The sequence below is a fragment of the Mesoplodon densirostris genome, chromosome 10, assembly GCF_025265405.1.
Source record: "Mesoplodon densirostris isolate mMesDen1 chromosome 10, mMesDen1 primary haplotype, whole genome shotgun sequence".
NCBI lineage: Eukaryota > Metazoa > Chordata > Mammalia > Artiodactyla > Ziphiidae > Mesoplodon > Mesoplodon densirostris.
The window spans coordinates 71347331-71373805 of NC_082670.1; the positions used below are offsets into that span (position 1 = coordinate 71347331).

At 41.3% G+C, this 26475-nt stretch overlaps 1 protein-coding gene across 9 annotated transcripts in view; it reads right to left on the reverse strand.

The window, feature by feature from the left end:
• Positions 1-26475, reverse strand: part of IP6K1 (inositol hexakisphosphate kinase 1) — an 81697-nt gene that overhangs the window by 30043 nt on the left and 25179 nt on the right. For 2 of the 9 annotated variants that reach the window (XM_060109838.1, XM_060109839.1), the window contains exon 2: positions 12813-12905. The exons of 6 other annotated variants lie outside the window; for them this stretch is intronic. The gene's annotated coding sequence lies outside the window, so the exon portion shown is untranslated. Of the gene's footprint in view, positions 1-7651; positions 7775-12812; positions 12906-26475 lie in introns of all 9 variants that reach the window. One more of the 9 variants, XM_060109837.1, reaches the window with a different exon arrangement.

Genomic DNA, 26475 nt, shown 5'->3' on the forward strand with positions numbered 1-26475 from the left:
CCTACCTAAGGAGACAAAAGACCTGTATGCAGAAAATTATAAGACACTGATGAAAGAAATTAAAGATGATACAAATAGATGGAGAGATGTACCATGTTCTTGGATTGGAAGAATCAACATTGTGAAAATGACTCTACTACCCAAAGCAATCTACAGATTCAATGCAATCCCTATCAAACTACCAATGGCATTTTTCACAGAACTAGAACAAAAAATTTCACAATTTGTATGGAAACACAAAAGACCCCGAATAGCCAAAGCAATCTTGAGAACGAAAAATGGAGCTGGAGGAATCAGGCTCCCTGACTTCAGACTATACTACAAAGCTACAGTAATCAAGACAGTATGGTACTGGCAGAAAAACAGAAATATAGATCAATGGAACAGGATAGAAAGCCCAGAGATAAACCCACGGACATATGGTCACCTTATCTTTGATAAAGGAGGCAGGAATGTACAGTGGAGAAAGGACAGTCTCTTCAATAAGTGGTGCTGGGAAAACTGGACAGGGACATGTAAAAGTATGAGATTAGATCACTCCCTAACACCATACACAAAAATAAGCTCAAAATGGATTAAAGACCTAAATGTAAGGCCAGACACTATCAAACTCCTAGAGGAAAACATAGGCAGAACACTCTATGACATAAATCACAGCAAGATCCTTTTTGACCCACCTCCTAGAGAAATGGAAATAAAGACAAAAATAAACACATGGGACCTAATGAAACTTAAAAGCTTTTGCACAGCAAAGGAAACCATAAACAAGACCAAAAGACAACCCTCAGAATGGGAGAAAATATTTGCAAATGAAGCAACTGACAAAGGATTAATCTCCAAAATTTATAAGCAGCTCATGCAGCTCAATAGCAAAAAAACAAACAACCCAATCCAAAAATGGGCAGAAGACCTAAATAGACATTTCTCCACAGAAGATATACAGACAGCCAACAAACACATGAAAGGATGCTCACCATCTTTACTCATTAGAGAAATGCAAATCAAAACTACAATGAGATATCATCTCACACCAGTCAGAATGGCCATCATCAAAAAATCTAGAAACAATAAATGCTGGAGAGGGTGTGGAAAAAAGGGAACACTCTTGCACTGCTGGTGGGAATGTGAATTGGTACAGCCACTATGGAGAACAGTATGGAGGTTCCTTAAAAAACTACAAATAGAACTACCATATGACCCAGCAATCCCACTACTGGGCATATACCCTGAGAAAACCATAATTCAAAAAGAGACATGTACCAAAATGTTCATAGCAGCCCTATTTACAATAGCCCGGAGATGGAAACAACCTAAGTGTCCATCATCGGATGAATGGATAAAGAAGATGTGGCACATATATACAATGGAATATTACTCAGCCATAAAAAGAAATGAAATTGAGCTATTTGTAATGAGGTGGATGGACCTAGAGTCTGTCATACAGAGTGAAGTAAGTCAGAAAGAGAAAGACAAATACTGTATGCTGACACATATATATGGAATTTAAGAAAAAAATGTCATCAAGAACATAGGGGTAAGACAGGAATAAAGACACAGACCTACTAGAGCATGGACTTGAGGATATGGGGAGGGGGAAGGGTAAGCTGTGACAAAGTGAAAGAGCGGCATGGACATATATACACTACCAAATGTAAGGTAGATAGCTAGTGGGAAGCAGCCGCATAGCACAGGGAGATCAGCTCGGTTCTTTGTGACCGCCTGGAGGGGTGGGATAGGGAGGGTGGGAGGGAGACGCAAAAGGGAGGGGATATGGGAACATATGTATATGTATAACTGATTAAATTTGTAAAATGAAAAAAAAAAAAAAAAAAGAAACTACTAACATAAAGAAAAACTTGTGGGGACTTCCCTGGTGGTCCAGTGGTAAACAATACGCTTTCCAACGCAGGGCACGTGGGTTCAACCCCTGGTTGGGGAACTAAGGTCCCACCCACATGCCACGGGGGAACTAAGCCCATGCACCACAACTACTGGGTTCGCGCACCTCAACCAGAGAGCCTGCGTGCCGCAAACTACAGAGCCCAGGCGCTCTGAAACCCACGCGCCACAACTAGAGAGAGAAAACCCACACGCCACAACTAGAGAGAAGCCGACGTGCCACAACTGAAGAGAAGCCCGCGTGCTGCAACGAAAAGATCCCACACGCTGTAATAAGACCTGACGCAGCCAAAAAAATAAAGAAGGGACTTCCTTCGTGGGGCAGTGGTTAAGAATCCACCTGCCAATGCAGGGGACACGGCTTCAAGCTGTGGTCCAGGAAGAAGATCCCACATGCCGCGGAGCCACTGAGCCGTGCACCACAACTCTGAGCCTGAGCTCTAGAGCCCACGAGCCACAACTACTGAGTCCGTGCACCTAGAGCCTGTGCTCCACAACAAGAGAAGCCACTGCAATGAAAAGCCTGCGCACCACAACAGGATAGCCCCCGCTCGCCACAACTAGAGAAAGTCCGCACGCAGCAACAAAGACCCAACACAGCCAAAAATAAATAAAATATTAAAAATTTTTTTGAAATAAAGAAAATATATAAAAATAAAAATATATAAAAAAGAAAAACTTGTGAATTCTTTAAAAGCTACAAAGTATCAAAAATATCACATAACAGCAATCATGAGGGACTCTGGTTTCACTGCCATGAGTTTCACTGTTAGTTTTTAAACTAAAAACAAACCAAAAAAAGCTCCCTACCAGAATATGTTTTTGGTTTGGTTTGGTTTTGTAAACAAAACTCCAAAGGTTTTCCCTGGGGAAAACCTTTTAAATGGTACTCTTTTTCCCTATGTGGCATCTTAGACCTGCATCACTACAGAAATCATGGCCAAGTTTCACTTTTCTGTGTAGATGTGTTCCCATGTAAATACGTTTCCAAGTTACCTGTCTTGTCTACTTCCCAGGTAACATAAAGATTTTTCTCTGGAAAGGTGGAATTCCTACAGATACAGACCTCTATGCTGGCAAGCATTGGTTTCCTGGGTGTCAAGGAAAGGAACGAAGAATAGTGCTTGAAAATTACAAATTAGCCACTTTTTTCCCCCTATTTTTTGGCCACGCTGCATGGCATGTGGGATCTTAGTTCCCCAACCAGGGATAGAACCCGTGCCCCCTGCAGTGGAAGCGTGGTGTCTTAACCACTGGAAGTCCCAGGGAAGTCCCACAAAATAGCCACTTTAATTCCACTACTCAGACCAGGGAAGTCCCACAAAATAGCTACTTTAATTCCACTACTCAGACAGACCCAGTAACCATACAGTGTGGAGGAACTTGTGAGTTGCCATCCCAGTTTCTAAGACCAGCAGAAAGCTGGCATTTAATAAAAGCATCTCCAGGACGCAAAGAGGCTCCCACTTTCCCCAGTCATCCCAATGGTCCTTTGCTGTGACTGACAAACATGCAGAAGTGAAAAGCAATTATAATTAGTATTTAATTCCTACAGCCTAATTCTTTGACATGAAAATCTGAAGTGGCATTTGCCCGGATTCAGAGTTGAAGGGAAGTGTACTATTCTCCTTCCTCTCTACACCTTTTTGTCCTTGGCAGAAATAGGGCATTTCTCATTTTGGGGGCATTAAGGAGTACTGAAAGGAAGTAATTACAAGGAGTTACATTCTTAGGGTTTTGAGAAGAATCCTTAGGAAACTGTCTTAATCCATCTGGGCTACTGTAATCGAATACCATAGACTAGGTGGCCTATAAACAACAGAAATTTGTTTCTCACTGTTCCAGAGGCTAGGAAGTTCAACACCAAGGCAATGGCAGGTTTGATGTTCGATGAGTAACTGTGTCCTCACATGGTAGAAGGGATGAAAGGGCTCTCTGGGGCCTCTTTTATAAGGGCACTAATTCCATTCATGAGGGCTCCACCCTTATGACCTAATCAGCCCCAAAGGTCCCACTTCCAAACACCATCACATTGGAAATTAGGTTTCAACATATGAATTTGTGAGGGACACAAACATTCAGTCTAGAGCAGAAATCACAATCAGTGTTTTAAGCTCTGCTGCCAGAGTACCTGTTCACTCTTTTTCTGATGAGACTTCACCATTTCTGCCATGACTTGATAGAATATTTGGTGAGGAAATCTTGTTTTTGTGAAAAGGAAACTGCCCTTTTCTATGGAAATAGTTTGTAGCATTGTGTGTATTGTATTGAAAATTATTTTACTTTAAAATATTTAAAAATAAGAAAATTCCCATTGTGGAAACATGATACATTTCAGTATTTAGTAGTAAAGCTCCTCTCTGATTAACACAACCTTGAATAATGGAAATTAATCAAGAATATCATTTAATATTATGCATTAGAGTAGACAAGACCACTGTGTTCTGACTACCATGTCTATTCTTACTGGGTTGTTTGCACTGGGGTCTGAATCAGGTTCTGGGGGGCGGGGGTAGGAAAAGTATAGCACCAAGCTAGGCTTTGGAATGTTTGGCAAAATAATGTGGTGATTAAAATTATATGACCCAGGACTTCCCTGGTGGCACAGTGGTTAAGAATCCACCTGCCAATGCAGGGGACATGGGTTCGAGCCCTGGTCCGGGAAGATCCCACATGCCACAGAGCAACTAAGCCTGCGTGCCTAGAGCCCGTGTTGCACAAGAGAAGCCACCACAATGAGAAGCCCGCACACCGCGACGAAGAGTAGCCCCCACTCGCCACAACTAGAGAAAGCCCACGTGCAGCAACGAAGACCCAATGCAGCCATAAATAAATAAATAAATAAATAAATAAATAAATTTATTAAAAAAAAAAAAAAACTGTGCCCAAATGAAAGGACCACTGGCTTAGCTTGTGGGTTTTTCAGTAATAGCTGCATTTTATTCAACACTGTCACCAGGCTCAGGAGCAGAGCAGAGGTCTAAATACTTGAGGAAAAGGAGCAGCAGACATTCTTCACAAATGTGGATGCTGGAGTAAAGGGGGGCTTAAGTAGCAGCAATTCCCTCCATATATCCTGGTGACTGATGTTCAGAGAGGAAATAATGTAGTTTGTTTGAATCAGTTATTTTAGATCATTGGAAGTTTATATTAAAATGGTTAAAATTTTGTCAGCTTATGAACGGACTGCTCCCCCAGAGGTCATGGAGTCTCACTGCTCTGCCTATGAATTTGTATACCACCAGCTAAAGAAGTCTATATTTGCTTGTCCTTCATTTTCTTTAAAAAACTTTGGTTCCACATTTCACTGCATAAAATGGGAAGGCGGCTATTTTTAAGAAGAACTTGCTGAGATTCTGAAATTGAATTTTTTCCACTGGTGAACAGCAAAAAATGGAAATAAATTTGCACTTTAAAGACACTAGTTAACAATAGTTAGGTTGACTTTCTGGTTATAGTTACCAACTCCTTGAACATATAATTGAACTCCGAAATGAATTATGTTCTAATTCAAGTAAAACAAAGTTTCTGATATTGCTGAAATTTATATATTAATTTGTTTTCCTTTTTCAAAGCAAAAGCTGTTGGTGAGGTAAAATGACTATCAGGTGTTATTATGGCTTATAAATTAATAAATGGGATATTTACTTCTGTAAAAAAATTAAAATGGGTGAATTGTGGTATATTAATACAGTGGAATACTACAGAAAAATGAAAAAGAACCAACTACTGCCAAACACAACACAGATGAATCTCACGGGTGTGATGTAGCAAGAAAGAATCTAGACACAAAAGAGGCCATGTGGTGTGATTCTATTTATATGAAATTCAAAATGATGAAGACCACAACAGTGGTTTCTCTGGGAAAATACTAACTGAGAAGGGGCACAAAGGTAGAGGTGACAAAGATGAGTACTATACATATCCACTGAGCTGTGTATAGCTTTACTGTAAGTCAGGACTTAATAAAAAGGAAAAAAAAATCAATAGTACTCTCCTACACTAGCAAAAAACAATTAGAAAATGAAAACTGTTTAAATATATCCCATTTACAACAGCAACCAAAACTATATAAAGTACATATGAATCTTTAAAAATTATGACAAATAAATAAAACTTTACTGAAGGATCTAAAAGAAGACATAAATACACCATATTCATGTTTGGAGGGCTCGATATTGAAATGTAATGCAATTTCAATAAAAATTCCAAGAGAGTTTTCTGACAAACTTGACAAGCTGACTTTATATTCATATGGAGGAGTAAAGACCAAGTAATGTAGCTAGACAGCAATGTCAAAGAGTAATGAAAGGGACTTCCCTGGTAGTCCAGTGGTAAAGAATCCGCCTTCCAATGCAGGGGACACAGGTTCAATCCCTGGTGGGGGAACTAAGATCCCACATGCCACAGGGCAACTAAGCCCGTGCGCCACAACTACTGAGCTCACGTGCCTCAACGAGAGAGCCCACGTGCCACAACTAAAGAGTAAACCTGCACACCACAACTAGAGGAAAGCCCAGAGCCACAACGAAGAGCCCATGAGCCCTCAATGAAAGATCCTGGTGTCGCAACTAAGACCCGAGGCAGCCAAAAAAATAAATTAAATAAATAAATATTAAAAAAAAGAACGTAGAAACTTATTTTAAAAAACTTAAAAAAAAAGAGTAATGAAAGATGACTTGCCTTCCCTAATAGCAAAGCTCTTTATGAAATTATAGCAATTAAGAAAGAGTATAGGGCTTCCCTGGTGGCGCAGTGGTTGAGAGTCCGCCTGCCGATGAAGGGGACACGGGTTCGTGCCCCGGTCCGGGAGGATCCCACATGCCACGGAGCGGCTGGGCCCGTGAGCCATGGCCGCTGAGCCTGCGCGTCCGGAGCCTGTGCTCCGCAACGGGAGAGGCCACAACAGTGAGAGGCCCAATTAGCTAAAAAAAAAAAAGAAAGAGTATATTTTGCAAACAGATCTTAGGAACAGACATGGGAGTGTGTGTGTGTGCGCGCCTGAAGTAATATTTAATTAAAATAATATTAAATATTTAAATACCCATTATTCAACTGAAAAAGATGATCTATGTCATAAACAGGCTACATATAGATAAAATTCTATCCCTACCTCCAACAATAATGCAAAATAAATTCCCAACATATAAATGGGCAAAATAAAACTTGAAGGCAATAAATACAAAATTTAAATGTGTTTTGACAATAGATTAGGTAAAATTCCGTAAGACATAAAACACACAAACCACAATAGGAAACACTGATGAATAAGACGCCATTAAATATTTTTTTAATTTTAACAGCTTTTATTGAAGTATAATCTACAAACCATAAAATTCACTTAAGTGTACAATGCAATTATTTTTAGTAAATTTACAGAGTTGTACAATTCCCACAACCCAATTTTAAAATATTTCTATCACTCCAAAAGATCCCTCATACCCACTTGCAATCCCCCTTCCTACCACCAGCCACAATAAAATTATTTTTTGTATAAGAGAATCAAAAGTGAAGATAAAAGTCAAAGAAATGATATTTGCAATATTTATAATTAGCAATATTAGTAAACAATATATGAAGAACTATAAATAAAAGTGGGAAAAAAAAAGAAAATGGAAAAAAGAAAACACTCAGATGGCTAATAAACATGTGATAAGATGCCCCCCTTCACAAGTACCAGAGAAATGCAAATTTAAACAGGAAACCATTTCAATTCTGTAAGATCAGCAAAAAATACAAAGTGTGAACATACCAAGCACTGGCAAACCAGGGAGAAATGGCTCCTCTCCTATTCTGATGATGACAACACAAAACCAAAGATCTGTACTCTCCACAACCCAGCATGTACCCAAGATGGCAGGTTCAAGGATGTTCACTGCAGCATTGTTGTAACAGAAAAATGGGAAACGATTTAAATGTTCATCAATGGGCAAATGGATAAATGAACGGGTATATTCATAAACTGTATAGTACTGAATTAATAATCTACATATGTCAACATGAATACATTTCAAAACAAATTGGAAAAGCATGTTTGGAAATCTTTCTAGTATGCCATCATTGTAAATTTTTAATACATAAAACAGTATTATACATGAATTTATGGACACACTTATGTATTAATAACAACAATGATATGGAATGGAAGAATGTGCATCAACTTTACAGGAGGAAAGGAAAGGAGGGGACTGGTATCTAGGAAGAAAAGGGAACTTCAGCTCTTTTAATAATTTTTAATTTCTTTTTAAAAAGTCTGAAACAAATATGGTAAAATGTTAACATTTTTAAATCTATGTGCCCAGTACACTAGTATTGTATTATTCCCTGAACTTACATTTCATTAAATAAAACAAAAAGCCTTCATAGTGCTAAAAGCCTGATGTCAATACACAGTACATGACAGGAGAAGAACATACTAGCAATGGTTCCCAAAGTGGAGTATGAATACCATCACAGTCCCCTGGAAATGGGAAAAAAATATTAGAACTCCTCGATCTGTTTTCTTCACTAGGCCTCCAAGCACCACACTCCCCTCATCTTCCTGTTACTCAATCTACTTTGCTGGTTCTTTCTCTTCTTCCCAGCCTAACGCTGGAGACCTTGGGGCTCAGTCCTTGGTCCTCTTTTGTCTAGCTACACTTTCAGTTCAGTTCTCTTTCTTGAACACCAAATTCATATATCCAACTGCCTATTTGATCTAGGAAGTTTAAATTTAACATTGCCGACAGAATTCATTTCCCCCCGCCCCCAAAAAACCTCTCCACCTGCAGTCTTACCCATCCCCAGCTCCATTTTCACAGCTGTTCTCACAAAAATCCTGACAGGCATTCTTGATTCCTCTTTTTCTCTCAAACCCCATGATATCAGTAGGGTATCATGTAATCCTACTGAGTCTATCTTCAGAACAAATCCAGATCCAACTACTTCTTACCATCTCTAATGCTACCACCTGGTGCGATCACCAATTGGTATCCAGCTTCTATCATGGCCTTCCTGCAATCTGTTCTCAACACAGCAGTCAGTGGCTCTGTTAAACTGACAGTCAGAGCATGTGACTTCTCTGTTCAAAATCCTGCAATGGCTCCCATCTCACCCAACACCTTGCCATAACCTGTAAGATCTGCATTCCTCCCCACCCCCATTTTCTCTCTTATCTGATTCCTACCCCTTTCCCCTTTGCTTATTACCTCACTCTGAGTCATACTGGCTAGACACACAGGAATATTCCTACTTTAGGGTCTTTGCACCAGCCATTCCTTCTGTCTGGACCATTCTTCCCCCAGATATCCAAGTGGCTAACTCCCTCACCTCCTTCAAAAATCTTGGCTCAGGACTTCCCTGGTAGTGCAGTGGTTAAAAATCTACCTACCAATGCAGGCGACAGGGGTTCGAGCCCTGGTCTGGGAAGATCCCACATGCTGTGAAGCAATTAAGCCCGTGCACCACAACTACTGAGCCTGCGCTCTAGAGCCTGCAAGCCACAACTGCTGAGCCTACGTGCCACAACTACTGAAGCCTGCACGCCTAGAGCCCGTGCTCCACAACAAGAGAAGCCACTGCAATGAAAAGCCTGCGCACCGCAGTGAAGAGTACCCCCGCTCACCACTAGAGAAAGCCCGTGCACAGCAATGAAGACCCAATGCAGCCAAAAAAAAAAAAAAAAAGCCTGTGCCCAAATGTCTCTCTCAATTAGGTCTACCCTAACCTCCCTAAGTTTAAACTGCAAACCCGCCTGGATGCTCCATCCCCCTTAATCTGCTCTACTTTTTCTTTTTTTCATGGCACTTATCCCCTTCTGACATGTTATATATTTTATTTATTGATGTCTGTGGTTTATTATTATTATGGTGTCAGCTCCATGAAGGAAAGGCTCTTTGTTCTTTCACTATATATTATCCAAACTGCCTGGAGCAGTGTCTGGCATGTGGTAGCCACACAATAAAAACAGCTGAATAAATGAATATATGTATATGATTATATAACAGATGTGTACAGTAGAGTAAGTACACAACATATGAAAAATGTTTATGACAGGACAAGGTCTTTCTCTTTTTTTACTATTAGGATTGTAAATCAAAAAAGTTTACAGACTTCTAACTTAGGGCTACCAAACCCAGAACAAAGAGTTAACGTGCCTTTACAGAGAAGTATGTTGACCAAAGGATAAAATTCTGAAGCAGAGAAATAAAAAGAATGCAAAATTCTGTGTTTTGACTCAAAAAAGAGTTGATATATGAAAGAAAAAGATGTTTAAATGTACCTGGATAAGAATACAACAACAGAAACTAAACAAGATATGGAAGGAGAAAAGAATCATCCTATGAGGGAGGATGATTAGATCATTTTCATTAATGATACAAAAGAGAAACAAGGGGCAAAAAAATCAGGCAAACATACAGATAATCTCAATTATAAAGAATAAACCACATCAAAGAACTTGAACCAAATTTAGGAGATATAAGTAGTTTTGTTTATTTTAATTCAACAACACAGCAAAGCTAAAAAGTGGCAATGAATAAAAGCCCTGGCAAAGAAAGAGAAATTGCAATCAGATATGGTGGTGAATGAGGTCCAAACTATTTTAAGAACTAGGAAAGCACTGTCTTCACAGCAAGAGAAAGACAATACCTGGTCACCAAGTTTGTCAGTCGGGCAAGCACAGACACACACTCAAAATGCAGACCAGCAGGCATGCACTCTAAGGAGCTTGGTTAGAAGTAGAAATTCTGGGACGTCCCTGGCAGTCCAGTGGAATACTCCACACTTCCAATGCAGGGGACACGGGTTTGAGACCTGGTCTGGGAAGATCCCACATGCCGTGGAGCCACTAAGCCCATGCACCACAACTACTGAGCCTGCGCTCTAGAGCCCGCGATCCACAACTACTGAGCCCGTGTGCCACAACCGTTGTGGCTCGCGGGCTCCAGAGTGCAGCCTCAGTAGTTGTGGCGTACGGGGCTTAGCGGCTCCGCAACATGTGGGATCTTCCCAGACCAGGGCTCAAACCCGTGTCCCCTGCATTGTCAGGAGGATTCTTAACCACTGCACTACCAGGAAGTCCTACTTAGTATTTTAAAAGTCTTTTAAAAGTAATTTAAACTTGATAAGACAGGAATGCTAAGTAAAATTTTGGCAATAATGTATCTTTCATTTGTTTTTTTATTCTCCGATACAATCCAAGGGAAAAACAGCAAAATCATTCGTAACTGAAAAGAACACAATGGACTGATAAGTCACTCTAACAGAAAAGAACAACACATAAAGCTCTCGTTACATAGCTCTGGACTTTATGAAAACTAATTTCTAACTATTTCAGAAATAATAAGCTGATACGGACTCTAACAGGAAAAGATACTGAAATACTCTCAAATTCAAGGACAAAAAAACCCAAAACTACAGCTGAAAACTAACATGAAAGCATGTTTGTTCTCTGAAGCATATAAAATCAAGGGAACCTAATGCTTTCCGAAATTCAAGTCAATTAGTGCTTTTACGTATGAGACCGTAGGTACTGATATAGATTAGGTATATTTATGAGGGTGAAAGAGAACAATCCTCCTTCCTTCACCCCTAAGGACTGTTTCAAGCAGATGCTCACAAACCTCTCCTTTAAGGAAGACGGAAATATAGGGAACGTTCTTGAGGTAAGTATGGCTGCCAACCTGAGCCTGCCCTTCCAATCTACCAGGGACTGGGACATCCCTCACCTAGAAACCAGAAATACGTGCAGAGGCCTAGAGCAATCTGGGGGGTTTGAAAAAAGGAGAAGGGGGAAAAGGCTTAAAGGTATCTATTTTGTTTATCCTCTTGTTTAGACATCTTGGTCCTATCCAGGAGCAAGGGACACAGTGGCATCCTCCTGAGGACACCAGGCTGAGAGCAAACAGGGAGGAAAGGAAACTTGGCAGGATGCCTGAGATGTGCCAGCCCATGAAGAAACAGCCAGAACAGAATTAATTTAGGACAAAGAGAGAAGCTAAGTAAAATCCAGTGAACCCCTTTCCTTTTTTTTACTGTATTTCTAAAGATTAGAAACTTGTGCCTCCCCAGACATATATATATATGTATATGTATATGTGTATATATATACACTTTCTTTTTTTTTTTTTTAGTAAAGATCCTTTTGAAAGTGTCTATTTCAACTGTGCTCAAAACAGTGTAAGTAAAGAGGTTTGAGGACAGAATTTTAAGAACACAGGTCCAAAGTGATATAGGGAAACCAAAACTAGAAAACACCAAAAAGAAAGGGGAAACAAAGGCGCCCCATCCTTCTCACCAGAAACAGTGTCTGCTCACAATTTGTATGGGATTATTCTTTAACAAGAATCGAAAGGAATACCTGTGCTGTGACTAGTCAGTTCAGGCAAGCCATACCTGGATTAGGTAAGTCTCTGCCTAGCACAGTTAGAACTGAATACAAACATGGTCATACCTAGAAAGCACACATGTAGAAGGATAGGAGAAATGGTTCAAAAAGGAACACAAAACCAAAGAACACTTAAAATGAGACTGTCTAAAATGCTAACGTATGGAATGGGGAGCTTTCCAGACTTATTATCTCATACTACTGATCCCACTGAAGACCCAAAGCTGAAGACAGAAGCTTCTGCACAACTGAAAGATGCAAAGGAACAGTACAAGGCTTGTTCTAGCAACCTAGGTTCCTGACATGACTGGTAACTCTAGTTCCTTTTCTTTACTACCATCCTATTGCAGCTCAACTAAAAGAGAAGCTGAGCACAGTGGAGGCAAGCTGACAGGACTGAGGCAGAGGTGAACACATCCTAAGGTGACTGGGAAACTGATGTAGACACCTCCCTACTTGAGATTTCCCCCCACCATAAAATTTTTTTTGAATAAAATCTGCTCTATTTCAGAAGAGAAACAAAAGAAAAATAATCCTTGTCACTCACCCAAATTTCAATTAGCTGTAACTCTGAGTTTATAACTGGGAGTCACTCCAGGTACAAATCCGCTACCTTGTACTACTGATAGTCACATGTGTCCTGTTAAAGAGGTAAAACATGGAAATAAAATCTCCTGTACCTAGGAGAGGTGAAGTCAAAGTTCTGGTCACAGCATTGAGCTTTTCAGATTACTTGGGGGCCTCATTTAGATCCCCCACCCCCTGCCATGAAAGATGACTACTAGCTCAAAACAAGAAAATCTCCAGAGTAAGGAATTAGGCAACCATAGAATAGCTCGTCTTTCCTGTGACATCTCAATGATACCACACAACTGTTAGAACTCCAAAGGAGTTTTAAATCACCAAATTCTGTACTATTTAAAAGAGGCACACCAAGAGGCAATATACACCTAAAAATCAAATATGGCTACAATCCAGAGGACTGCCTTTGGTGGTGAAATCACATACTTAAAGGTCTTGATACTATACTACTCTGCAGATTACCTGAAACTATAATCAAAAAACAAATTCCTCAGACATGGGCACTGTATTGTGTTCAGCTGTAGTTGGGGGATACAATGAAGTGTCCACCACAAAATATAGCACTGCTGAGTTTTGCTATTTTGGGATAATCTGCAGCTACTCCCACAAAGGGGCTGAGACCAACTTAGGTTCTCTCCTCCATGGACCATGTTCTTAGTATCCTATGTTCCTGACCTCCTGTGAGACCTCTCCCCTTCAAGGCCCACATAGCGTATTTCCTTATATAGTCAGACATTCAGAAAACAATGCAAGGAGATTTCAGAGCACAAATTCAACAGGTAGTTCCTCCACTTAGAACCACATACCATTCGCGGCCACACTATGACATATCTGAACATCTATCCTGTGGATAAAGATTTTATTAGCAAGTACCCAGAAGCGATGAGCAACACGCAAAATGACAGTGAATGTGGGGAAAACCTGTAAACAGAAGACGCAAATGACCTGTTTAATGCCTCACAAAATACAATAGAGTTTGACTGCTCTGTCAAGACAGATTCTGTCTTCTACCCTCCAGTGAAACACCAGAATTTTAAAAGGTACTTTCAAGCACCTTTAAACATCAGAAAAGAGGGACCTTCTGGTGGTCCAGTGGTTAAGACTCCGAGCTCCCAATGCAAGGGGCCTGGGTTCAATCCGTGGCAGGGAACTACATCCCGCATGCCGCAACTAAGATCCCGCATGCCGCAACTAAGATCCCACATGCCGCAACTAAGATCCCACATGCCGCAACTAAAGATCCCACAGGCGGCAACGAAGATCACATGTGCCGCAACTAAGACCCAACACAGCCTAAATAAATAAATAAATAAATGTTTTTTAAAAAAATCAGAAAAGAACTTCTATCTACCTCATAGATAACTCATAGTTCTAGATAGAGGAGGGACTAACTTTCACCCACACAACTACTTCCCAACTCAGAAGAGTGTAGAGATATCTCCAAAGAAATATCACTCCTTAAGGGCATGTTCCAAATCTCTCCACTCTCTCAGCTTCCTTTCCTGACCTTCATGTGATACAAGGAACTGAACAGCCTGGACATGTAGAGAGCTCTCATGATTCTGAGAGTCAAAAACTATATTTAAAAAAAAAAGTGGGGGCTTCCCTGGTGGCGCAGTGGTTGAGAGTCCGCCTGCCAATGCAGGGGACACGGGTTTGTGCCCCGGTCCGGGAAGATCCCACATGCCGCGGAGCAGCTGGGCCCGTAAGCCATGGCTGCTGAGCCTGCGCTCCGCAACGGGAGAGGCCATAACAGTGAGAGGCCCGCGTACTGCAAAAAACAAACAAACAAAAAAAGTGGAACTCAATCTGGAAGCAAGCATCAATCCCATGACTAATAAGTTGTGTACCCTTCAATACACCAATTCACCTTATTTTCCCTGACAAGAAGCTAGACTTGAGACAGTATGTCCTACTTTTCAGGGTGAGGTAATATATGAGAAATCTATTTAAAAATATGTACTACAGGGACTTCCCTGGCGGGCTACTGGTTAAGACTCCACACTTCCAATGCAGGGGACATGGGTTTGATCCCTGGTCAGGGAACTAAGATTCCATGCCATGTGGTGCAGCCAAAAAATTAAATTAAAAAAATAATTTAAAAATTTAATAAAATCAGTGTTCATTAAAAAAAACAAAAATATGTACTATCCTGATGCAGCTAAAGCAATGCTAAAGTTTTTTAGCTTTAAAAGTAGAAATATAAAATTAATGACTTAAGGTTCTCCTTGATAAGCTAGAAAAAGACCAAAGTAAGTACAAGGAAGGAAATAAGATACGAGAACTCAATGAGAGAGAGAGAGAGAGAGAGAGAGAGAGAGAGAGAGAGAGAGAGAGAGAGAGAATGAATAACAGAGCCAAAAAAAAAAAATCAATAAAGCTCATAAAAATTTCTACAGAGGGCTTCCCTGGTGGCGCAGTGGTTGAGAGTCCGCCTGCCGATGCAGGGGATACAGGTTCGTGCCCCGGTCTGGGAAGATCCCACATGCCGCGGAGAGGCTGGGCCCGTGAGCCATGGCCGCTGGGCCTGTGCGTCCGGAGCCTGTGCTCCGCAATGGGGGAGGCCACAACAGTGAGAGGCCCGCGTACAGCAAAAAAAAATTTCTACAGAAACTGATCAATGAAAAGAAAACACACAAATTACCACTATCAGGGATGAAGAACAGGGATATCACTTCGGATCCTACAGGCACTAAAAGAATAATAAGGTAATATTATGAACAACTGCATACCAATAAGTTCAACAACTTAAACAAAAATGGATAAATTCCTTAAAAAATACAACTTACCAAAATTGACACAAGATTAACATAAAATCTGAATAGTCCTATATCTATGAAGAAAACTGAATTTATCACAACTCCTTCCACAAAGAAAAGTCCAGACGATTTTACTAGTAAATTCTATCTAACATTTAAGGAAGAAATAACACCAATCTTGCACAAATTCTTTCAGAAAATGGGGAGAGAAAGAACACTTTCCAACTTGTTTTACGAGGTCAGGTAACCCTGACAACAAGAACTAAAAAAGAACCATACAGAAAGAAAAAAATGAATGCAAGAAAAGACAGAAAAAAAAATATATATATATAGACCAATATCCTTCATGAACACAGACACAAACATCCCTTTTAAAAGTTTAGCAAAACAGGGACTTCCCTGGTGGCGCAGTGGTTAAGAATCTGCCTGCCAATGCCGGGGACATGGGTTCGAGCCCTGGTCTGGAAAGATTCCACATGCCATGGAGCAACTAATCTGTGTGCCACAACTACTGAGCCTGCGCTCTAGAGCCCACGAGCCACAACTACTGAGCCCACGTGCCACAACTACTGAAGCCCGCGCACCTAGAGCCCATGATCCACAACAAGAGAAGCCACTGCAATAAGAAGCCCACACACCACAACAAAGAGTAGCCGCCGCTCGCCACAACTAGAGAAAGCCCGTGCGCAGCAATGAAGACCCAACGCAGCCAAAAATAAATAAATAAATAAAAGTTTAGCAAAACAAATTCAGTGACATACAGATGGAATAATATGACAAGGTGTGGGATGCAAGGTTGACTATCTGTAGAATCAATCAATGTAATCCATCATATTAACAGAAGAAAGGAATAAAACCATACAGGAAGACACTCAACAAAATCCAACATCCACTCATAATTTAAAACTCTCACAAATAAAAATTTGAAAAAAACTTCCTCACCTGCTAAAGAGCATTTATGAAAAACCCCAAAAAACTATAGCTGACATCACAGTCAATGTGAAATCCTGAACATTTCCCTCATATGATCAAAATAAGGCAAAGATGTCCATTCTCACCATTTCTATTCAAAGCTTTATCAGTCAGTATAGTAAAGCAAGAAAAATTTTTTAAAAGCATAAAGACCAGAAAAAAAGAAACAAGACTTTCTCTGTCCATAGATAACATAATAGAAATACTTTATACATACATAAAATACACAGAAAATACTTAGCTATCTACAAATAACTTCTAAAACTACTATGTGTATTTCACAAGATCATAGGATACAAGGTCAATATACAAAAGCCAATTATATTTTTCTATGCTAGCAGCAAACAATTAGAAATTAAAAGACAATTTAGTGGATTGATTTCATATAAGATGGCAGAGAAGGAGGCTTCAGGAATCCATCCCTTCACCCAAACAACTAATGAGCTGGCAGAAACTGTCTGAAGTAACTTTTGGAACTCTGGAGTCTAGCTGGAAAACATGAAACTTCCAAGGCAGAGCTTGATGAAGAGGCTGGTGAATACTGGTAAATTTAAGCCTTTTGTGTAGCACCTACCCAACCCCCAGCCTCACAGCAAGCAACAGTGGCATGGCTACCTTCATTCCGGATATAGCTTGCTGGAGGCTAGGGTGGACACAATAAAGATCTTGTCCTCCAAATATTGGGGTTGTGTGTTCTGACTGATGACGGCTGCTTTTGATCACTGAGAAGCAGGCAGAGGCTGGTGACCATTGTTCCAACACCCATAGGCTGAAGCAGCTTCCAAGAGATTTAAGAGAACAGTACTTGTTTTCATTTTTCCCCCTTTTGGGAGCCAGACATTTAAGGAAATCTTTGTCAAGTCACTGTCTAACTGCAGATATAATTGAACAGAAACTTCAATTATCACATACAATAAGGAATGCACATTTTGAAAATTTATCTGTAAAAGTCACAAATGGAAGGCTCTCATACTCAATGAGCAAAAACTAGCAACACCTGAGGAGTGGGAAAGTTACACTGCTAAAGTTACCACAACAGGGACTTCCCTGGTGGCGCAGTGGTTAAAGACTCCATGCTCCCTATGCAGGGGGCCTGGGTTCAATCCTGTGACCTAGTCAAGGAACTAGATCCCACATGCATGCCACAACTAAGAGTTAGCATGCCACAACTAAGGAGCCCGCCACCCGCAACTAAGGACCCCACCGGCCGCAACTAAGGAGAACGCCTGCTGCAACAAAGACCTGGTGCAACCAAAAAATACACAAATAAATAAATAAAAATAATTTTTTATTAAAAAAATTAATAAAGTTACCACAACATAATACTCAAATGTCGTTTTAACAAAAAATTTAAAAACATACAAAGAAACAGAAAATCAATGCCTTATCACAGGAAAAGGAGAATCTGACAAAAAACAAAAAACACCAAAAACAAAACACCGTGGCCTCTCACCTTCTGAGACAGCCTACACTCTGTCTGTGAAGGGTGTTTCTCCCTTTGCTGCCCTCACTTTCCAAGACAACCCCATGCCCTGGGGCCGCTCTTGCCTTTCAAGATGGACTGCATTCTGTCTACAGAATTTCTATCTCTAAATAAATCTACTTCTTACCAAAAAATCAAAACAAAAAAAACCTCCAAAACCATGAGGAAGCAAAGACACTGGAATTATTATTTTTTTATTAGTTATCTATTTTATACGTATTAGTGTATATATGTCAATCCCAATCTCCCAATTCATCCCACCACCACCCCCGAATTATTATTATTAGTCAAAGATGTTAAATCAACTGTCTTAAATACATTTAACGAGCTAAAGGAAATAATGGTCAAAGGAATTCAGGAAAATGATGTACATACAAAATAAAAATATCAGTAAAGAAATAGAAATTATAAAAAGGAACCAAACAGGAATTCTGCAGCTGAAAAGTACGATAACTGAAATGAAAAAGTCACTAGAGGGGCTTCCCTGGTGGTACAGTGGTTAAGAGTCCACCTGCCAGAAATTGAGACACAGATGTAGAGAACAAACGTATGGACACCAAGGGGGGAAAGTTGCAGGGGGGTGGGGCTGTGATGAACTGGGCGATAGGGATTGACATGTATACACTGATGTGTATAAAATTGATGACTAATATGAACCTGCTGTAGAAAAAAATAGATTAAATTTAAAAATTAAGGAGAGGGGCCTCCCTGGTGGCGCAGTGGTTGAGAGTCCGCCTGCCGATGCAGGGGATACGGGTTCGTGCCCCGGTCTGGGAGGATCCCATATGCTGCGGAGCGGCTGGGCCCGTGAGCCATGGCCGCTGGGCCTGCACATCCGGAGCCTGCGCATCCGGAGCCTGAGCTCCGCAACGGGGGAGGCCACAACAGTGAGAGGCCCGCATACCACCAAAAAAAAAAAAAAAAAAAAAAAAAATTAAGGAGAGGGCTTCCCTGGTGGCGCAGTGGTTGAGAGTCCGCCTGCCGATGCAGGGGACACGGGTTCGTGCCCCGGTCTGGGAAGATCCCACATGCCGCCGAGCGGCTAGGCCCGTGAGCCATGGCCGCTGAGCCTGTGCGTCCGGAGCCTGTGCTCCGCAACGGGAGAGGCCACAACAGTGAGAGGCCCGCGTACCGCAAAAAAAAAAAAAAAAAAAATTAAGGAGAAAAAAGGAATCCACCTCCCAATGCAGGGGACACGGGTTCGAGCCCTGGTCCAGGAAGATCCCATGTGCCACGAAGCAACTAAGCCTGTGTGCCACAACTACTGAGCCTGTTCTCTAGAGCCCACGAGCCACAACTACTGAGCTCGCGTGCCACAACTACTGAAGCCCGCACGCTGAGAGCCCGTGCTCTGCAACAAGAGAAACCATGGCAATGAGAAGACTGCACACCACAATGAAAGAGTAGCCCCCACTCACCACAACTTGAGAAAGCCTGCGCGCAGCAATGAAGACCCAACGCAGCCATAAATAAATAAATTAATTAATTAATTTAAAAAAAAAAGAATGAAGGGAAAAATTAAGATATTTCCAAATAACAAAAACTGAAGGTGTATATTACCAGTGGACTTGTCCTATAAGAAATGCTAAAGGGAGTCCTTCAGGCTAAAATGAAAGGGCAACTCAAAGCCATTAAGAAAATAATATACAACACTGGTAAACATGACTACATAGATAAACATAAAAGCCAGTATTATTGTATATTTGGTATGGTTTGTAATTTCTCTCTTCTTCCTAAATGATTTAGCAGACAAATGCATAAAACTTATAAATCTATGTTAATAGGCATACAATGTATAAAGATGTAATCTTATAAATATATGTACACATAAATAAATAAAAAGAGGGAGGGATAGAGGTGTATAAGGGCAGAGTGTTTGCATAAACTAGGTTGTTATCAGTTTAAGATGTAAATTTTAATCCCCAAGGTAATCACTAATAAAATAACTTTAAAACATACAGAAGGGCTTCCCTGGTGGCGCAGTGGTTGAGAGTCCGCCTGCTGATGCAGGGGACACGGGTTCGTGCCCTGGTCCGGGAATATCCCACATGCCGCGGAGCGGCTGGGCCCGTGAGCCATGGCCGCTGAGCCTGCGCATCTGGAGCCTGTGCTCCGCAACGGGAGAGGCCACAACAATGAAAGGCCTGAGTACCGCAAAAAAAAAAAAAAAAAAAAAAAATATATATATATATATATATATATATATATCAATCCATCTATATGTTGCCTACAACAGATTCACATTAGATATAAAGACATAAAGAGGTTGAAAGTAAAAGGATGGAAAAAGATATTCCATGCAAATCTTAATCAAAGGAGAGCTGAGGTGGCTCTACTAATAGCAGATAAAATAGACTTTAAATTATAAAAGGTTACAAGACACAAAGGATATTAAATATTGACAAAAAGTTAGATATAGCAAGAAGAAATAACAATTATAACATACATGCACATAACAGAGCCACAAAATATGTTTTTGGGAAAACTAGTAAAGTAGTCTTGTTCAGGCTTCAGAGGCAGAAGTAGGCCTCTGAATGACTTGTGACCCTGCCTGGCCTCGTGACTGCTTGCACACCTAACAATTGTTACCAACGAGTCAAGCAACAATTATGATAAGAAAGGGAGTAGGTTTTGGAATTTCTTGAGCCCTGGGGACCTGGCCAGTCCCCGGGGTCTGGAAAATCTTGTGACTCAAGCGGTGAAACCAACAGCATTGTTACAGTTAAATCAGAGCTTCATTTCTCACGCAAACTGATGATATCAGTTTGTGGCCTGGGATTATAAACGGAAGCCCCCAGAGCTGCAATCTGAAGTCTCACCTGTGGGGTGGACCCACCACCCAGGACCCTTCCCCACTGGGACTCCAGATTGCTATTACTCGGGATGTCTCAGCTGCTGTTTGAATCTGGATGTAGGTGTTGGCCCAATCTGGTGATGTACACTCTGTTATATCTCTCGAATACTTTTATTCATCCCCTTCTAATGACTGTATATTGAACTTAAGTAATCTTCTATTAAAAGATTAATTATATCTGTTCAGTTGTGTAAGACGAGTGGTTATTTTGCCAGCAAACCCAACGAACCCTGAAACTGAAAGCAGGCTTTTGGCAAAACATTAAATTCGCGCTGTGAGCAGGATTCGTAGAGCAAAATGCCTCTCTTTAAAAAGAAAGAAGTTAAAGTTAATCAGGTTTTTATTCCAGGATGGGACAAGCTCCCTTACAGCTCATTAGTGGCAGAGTGGGGCATATCGACTGGACTGTGTGAGAACTGGGGATCTAAATCAAAGCGAGCCGAACCTTTGGATGTGACTATTTACAGCTCGCGTTGATAGAGAAAGGGCAAGAATGTACCACGCTGGGACAGAAAGGCTGGATCCTCCTTTCTGCCTATCGTAAGATGCATTAAGCTAAGCAGAAACTGGCTGAAGAGAAAGCTCAATTGGAAAAAGATCTGCGTGACTTACAAGGACGACTGTCCATGATTCAATGCCAAAATTATATTCTAGCTGATTAGGTCTCCACTTTCCAGTTGGTAGCCGAAAAAGCCACTGTTAAAGATGCCCAAGCCACATATCGAAAGTGGCGGGGCAAAGTAAATAAAAGGAAGGTACATCTGACTATAGTAGCTAAAGCTGGAGTAGACTGGGACCCAGATACATGGGACAGAGATATCTGGGATGATAGCTCACAATCAGAATCTGATGAAAATGATGATTTGGGATGGAAGTCAGCCCCACAGCCAAAGGAAGAACTGAAACCACCTAACTTTAAGACACAGCAAGCTTGGTGGCGTAAAATGGAAACTGATGCTCAGAGGAATGCAATAAAAAAAGATACTCTGGAGGATTATACTCAGCATGAGATTAGCGATATTTTAAGACAGTTAACTCAGGAGAGCCTTTAATTACTTGGGCAGTTCGTATCTATGATGCAGGGGCCGCCAGAATATTAACTGATGATGGAGATGCTCATGAATTTGGCACCAGTAGCAATGAGTCTTTTGTGCAACAGGCTGTTAGAGATAAAGCTAATCACCCAGGCGATTCCAATCTATTGGAAATAGTCGCTGAAGGGTGCCTTAAGAAATATTCTATAGAATCTGCTTGGCCTGGAAGGGACCGTCCCTGGTACACTCTTAAAAACTGTGTCCAGAGACTAAAGGAAGACGCTATGAAAGGTGCTATTTTTATCGGACATCTAGATAATATGTCTGACATTCCCCTGACTGTACAAATGAGAAATAAAGTTTTTAAAACTGCTCCTTCTACTTACAAGCATGTAATTGTGACTCTCCTGCTAAATGAGACAGGTAATCCCATCTCCAAAGTCATCAAAGTACAACAATTGGGAGACTTGGGAGAGTGGAACTTTGAAAAGGAAGAGGAAGATAAAGAGCAAGACAAGCAGACAGGATATCTGGAAAGGACACGTTCCTGGCCCTTATTACAAATGGGGTCCCAAAAGACTGATGGAATAACTACAAAGGAATTATGGGAAATATTTTTTTTAAAAAAAGGAAAGGGACCAAGAGACATTTTTTTTTTCGCGGTATGCGGGCCTCTCACTGCTGTAGCCTCTCCCGTTGCGGAGCACAGGCTCCGGACGCACAGGCTCAGCGGCCATGGCTCACGGGCCCAGCCACTCCTCAGCATGTGGGATCCTCCCCGACCGGGGCACGAACCCGTGTCCCCTGCATCAGTAGGCGGCCTCTCAACCACTGCGCCACCAGGGAAGCCCCTAGCTGGCTATTTCTGAATGGGAAAATAAAGTGATGGATATAGAAACTGATAAAAAGTTTTGTGGAAAGTGGACCCCAAGAAAAGAGTTTTGTGCATGGTCAAAATTGACAAAGTTTAAAATAAATTTAATTGAGTAAATGAATTTTAAAAGTAAGCAGGTGTAAAACTTGAATTTGGCTTTTCTCTATCTTAAGAGGACAAGATTTCTTAATATGTTGAACTGCCTTTGATAACAAATTTTAAGTTTTCTTACCTTTTAAGTGATCTGTTCTGTATTTGCCTTTGAAATCTTGTATTGTTACTTCGGTAAAGTAAATAAGTATTAATTCACAATGATCTATGAAGATTACGGCACACGTAGATAAAGCTCATTCTCCTTAAAAAAAAAAATTAACCCCTCATTGTCAGACTTTTGCTATCCTGTTGTCCTCATAATATGGCAACGGGTCTACTCCTAAGTCAGAAAATTTTAAATGGGTAAACAATAGCTGTAAATCAAAGTCAGGGCTATGGGAAATCCAAGACGGCCCCTTGGCTTTTCCCGGCTCCCTGACAAACCTCATTCTTTATTTGATGGGATAAAGCCTTCCCTGGCAGCAGGGTTAATGCCCTCACAAAGAAAAAAATTATGTTTCACTGAATATTAAATTCTAGTTTTGTTAATTGAGGTCTGTGTTTACCAAGATTCACTTCCCAGATAGTTCCTCATTGTTAATGTTTTATTGGTAAAAAGTTTAATTGAATTATTCTAAAGCTTATTTCAGTAGTCTATCTTTGGATGGAGATCAGATGCCCCATGACCTACAACCAGGGCACACAGAATTACATATGTCAATCAATGAACTGTATACTAATTGGAGCTTATGACAAAAACAGCAAGGCAAAAGAGTACCTCTGGGGTTTTGGAACAGAAAATTCCCAGAAGCCGGAAAGAACTATACTACCTTTGAAAAACAGCTACTGGAGGGCTTCCCTAGTGGCGCAGTGGATAAGAATCTACCTGCCAATTCAGGGGACACAGGTTCGATCCCTGGTCAAGGAAAATCTCACATACTTTGGAGCAACTAAGCCTGTGCGCCACAACTATTGAGCCTGCACTCTAGAGCCCGCGAGCCACAACTACTGAAGCCTGCGTGCCTAGAGCCTGTGCTCCGCAACGAGAAACCACCACAATGAGAAGCCTGCACACCCCAACGAAGAGTAGCCCGCGCTTGCTGCAACTAGAGAAAGCCCGCACACGGCAACAAAGACCCAACGCAGCCAAAAGTAAATAAATTTAAAAAAAGAAAAACAGCTACTGGCATGTTACTGGGCTCTAATTGATACCAAACAATTGACTGTAGGTCACATAATTATATTGAGACCCCAAGTGCCCATTATGTAATGGATTTTAAGCTCACCAAAGATCCACAGAATTGGTCAAGCCAAAGAGTCTACTATAGTCAAATTAAAATGGTATATACAGGACTGAGCCAAACCGGGTCCACAGGGTGCCGCTGTTTTACATGCAAGGATTTCTGAAATTCCAATTGAAGGTCTTGAGCAAGAAGCTATGATTAGGGCTTCCCTGGTGGCACAGTGGTTACGAATCCGCCTGCCAATACAGGGGACACAGGTTCGATCCCTGGTCCAGGAAAATCCCACATGCTTTGGAGCAACTAAGCTCGTGTGCCGCAACTACTGAGGCTGTGCTCTAGAGCCTGCAAGCCACAACTACTGAAGCCCATGCGCCGCCCGCGCGCCTAGAGCCCGTGCTCTGCAACAAAAGAAGCCACTGCAATGAGGAGCCCACGCACCGAAATGAAGGGTAGCCCCCACTCACCGCAACCAGAGAAAGCCCACGCGCAGCAACGAAGACCCAATGCAGCCAAAAATAAATAATTAATTTTTAAAAAAGAAGCTATGATTAAACCCGAGTTAACCGAGTTGCCTGTACAATGGGGAAAGCCCCTTTGACGCTTTATCTGAGAAAGAAAAGAAACATGCCTGGTTTACAGATGGCTCAGCAAAATATATAGGATCTGTTCATTAATGGAAAGCAGTAGCCTACAATCCAGTCACAACTAAACTTTTAACACTTGAGAGGGAAAAAGCAGTCAATCTGCTGAACTATATGCAGTATATCAAGTTTTGAAAAAGAAAACTTAACAGAATGTCCTATTTATACTGATTCCTGGTCTGTGGCCAATGGATTAGCAACTTGGCTTCCAGCGTGGGTTAAAAATAATTGGCAGGGGGCCTCCCTGGTGGCGCAGTGGTTGAGAGTCCGCCTGCCGATGCAGGGGATACGGGTTCGTGCCCCGGTCTGGGAGGATCCCATATGCCGCGGAGTGGCTGGGCCCGTGAGCCATGGCCGCTGAGCCTGCGCGTCCGGAGCCTGTGCTCCGCAACGGGAGAGGCCACAACAGTGAGAGGCCCGCATACCGCAAAAAAAAAAATAATTGGCAGGGCTTCCCTGGTGGTGCAGTGGTTGAGAATCTGCCTGTTAATGCAGGGGACACGGGTTCGAGCCCTGGTCTGGGAGGATCCCACATGCTGCGCAGCAACTAGGCCCGTGAGCCACAAGTACTGAGCCTGTGCGTCTGGAGCCTGTGCTCCTCAACAAGAGAGGTCTCGATAGTGAGAGGCCCGTGCACCGCGATGAAGAGTAGCCCCCGCTTGCCACAACTAGAGAAAGCCCTCGCACAGAAACGAAGGCCCAACACAGTAAAAATAAATAAATAAATTTAAAAAATAATAATAATTGGCAAATTGATTCAATAGAGTTGTGGGGGAAAGAATTATGGGTGGATATTTAGGAAATTGTCCAGAAAACTAATGTTTCAGTTTTTCATGTAGACGCTCATAGTACTCCCATTCCACGGAATGATGGTATAATTCAATTACAGATGAACAAAATCAGATCCAGATGGTGGAAGTCGACCCACACTCTAGTGAATTCAAAGGTTTGGCACTTTGGGAACATGAAAAATGTGGCCACCTGGGAGAAAAAGCTACATACAGGTGGGCTCAGGATCAAAGTATTTCCTTGACTATGGATCTCATTAAGTCTGTTATTTTACAATGTCCAATCTGCCAACATGTTAAACATAGGAGCTTGCCACAACTAATAAAAGGACAATTGGCACGTGGCAAATTGCCTGGGCAGATATGGCAAATTGATTACACTGGCCCATTAATCTGTGATAAAGGCTGCCAATATGTGTGCACTGCAGTGGACACCTATTCTGGATATTTGGTGGTCATTCCATGTGGAAAAGCCAATCAAACTAACACTATTAAAACATTAGAAATAATTAATTTGTACTATGGTGTTCCACTCCAAATACAAAGTGATAACGGGTAACATTTCAGAGGTGAATTTGCCCAGGAACATAATACACAATAGATTTTTCATATTCCATATTATCCTCAAGCTGCTGGTTTAACTGAAAGAATGAATGGATTGCTAAAAGAACAAGTGATTAAATTGGGACAGAGTTCTTATAAAAATTGGAGGACTAACTTAAATACTGCCTTAAATATTTTGAAGAATCGTCCTGTTGGGTTTAATGAGAATGACTATACCAAATCTACAAATTCATAGGATGGATTTCCATCCAGAGATAACTGAATATTGGGAAATTTTACCTGGAGCATTAGCTCCTTTTCGAGCCTCTCCTGAGGCAGCAGG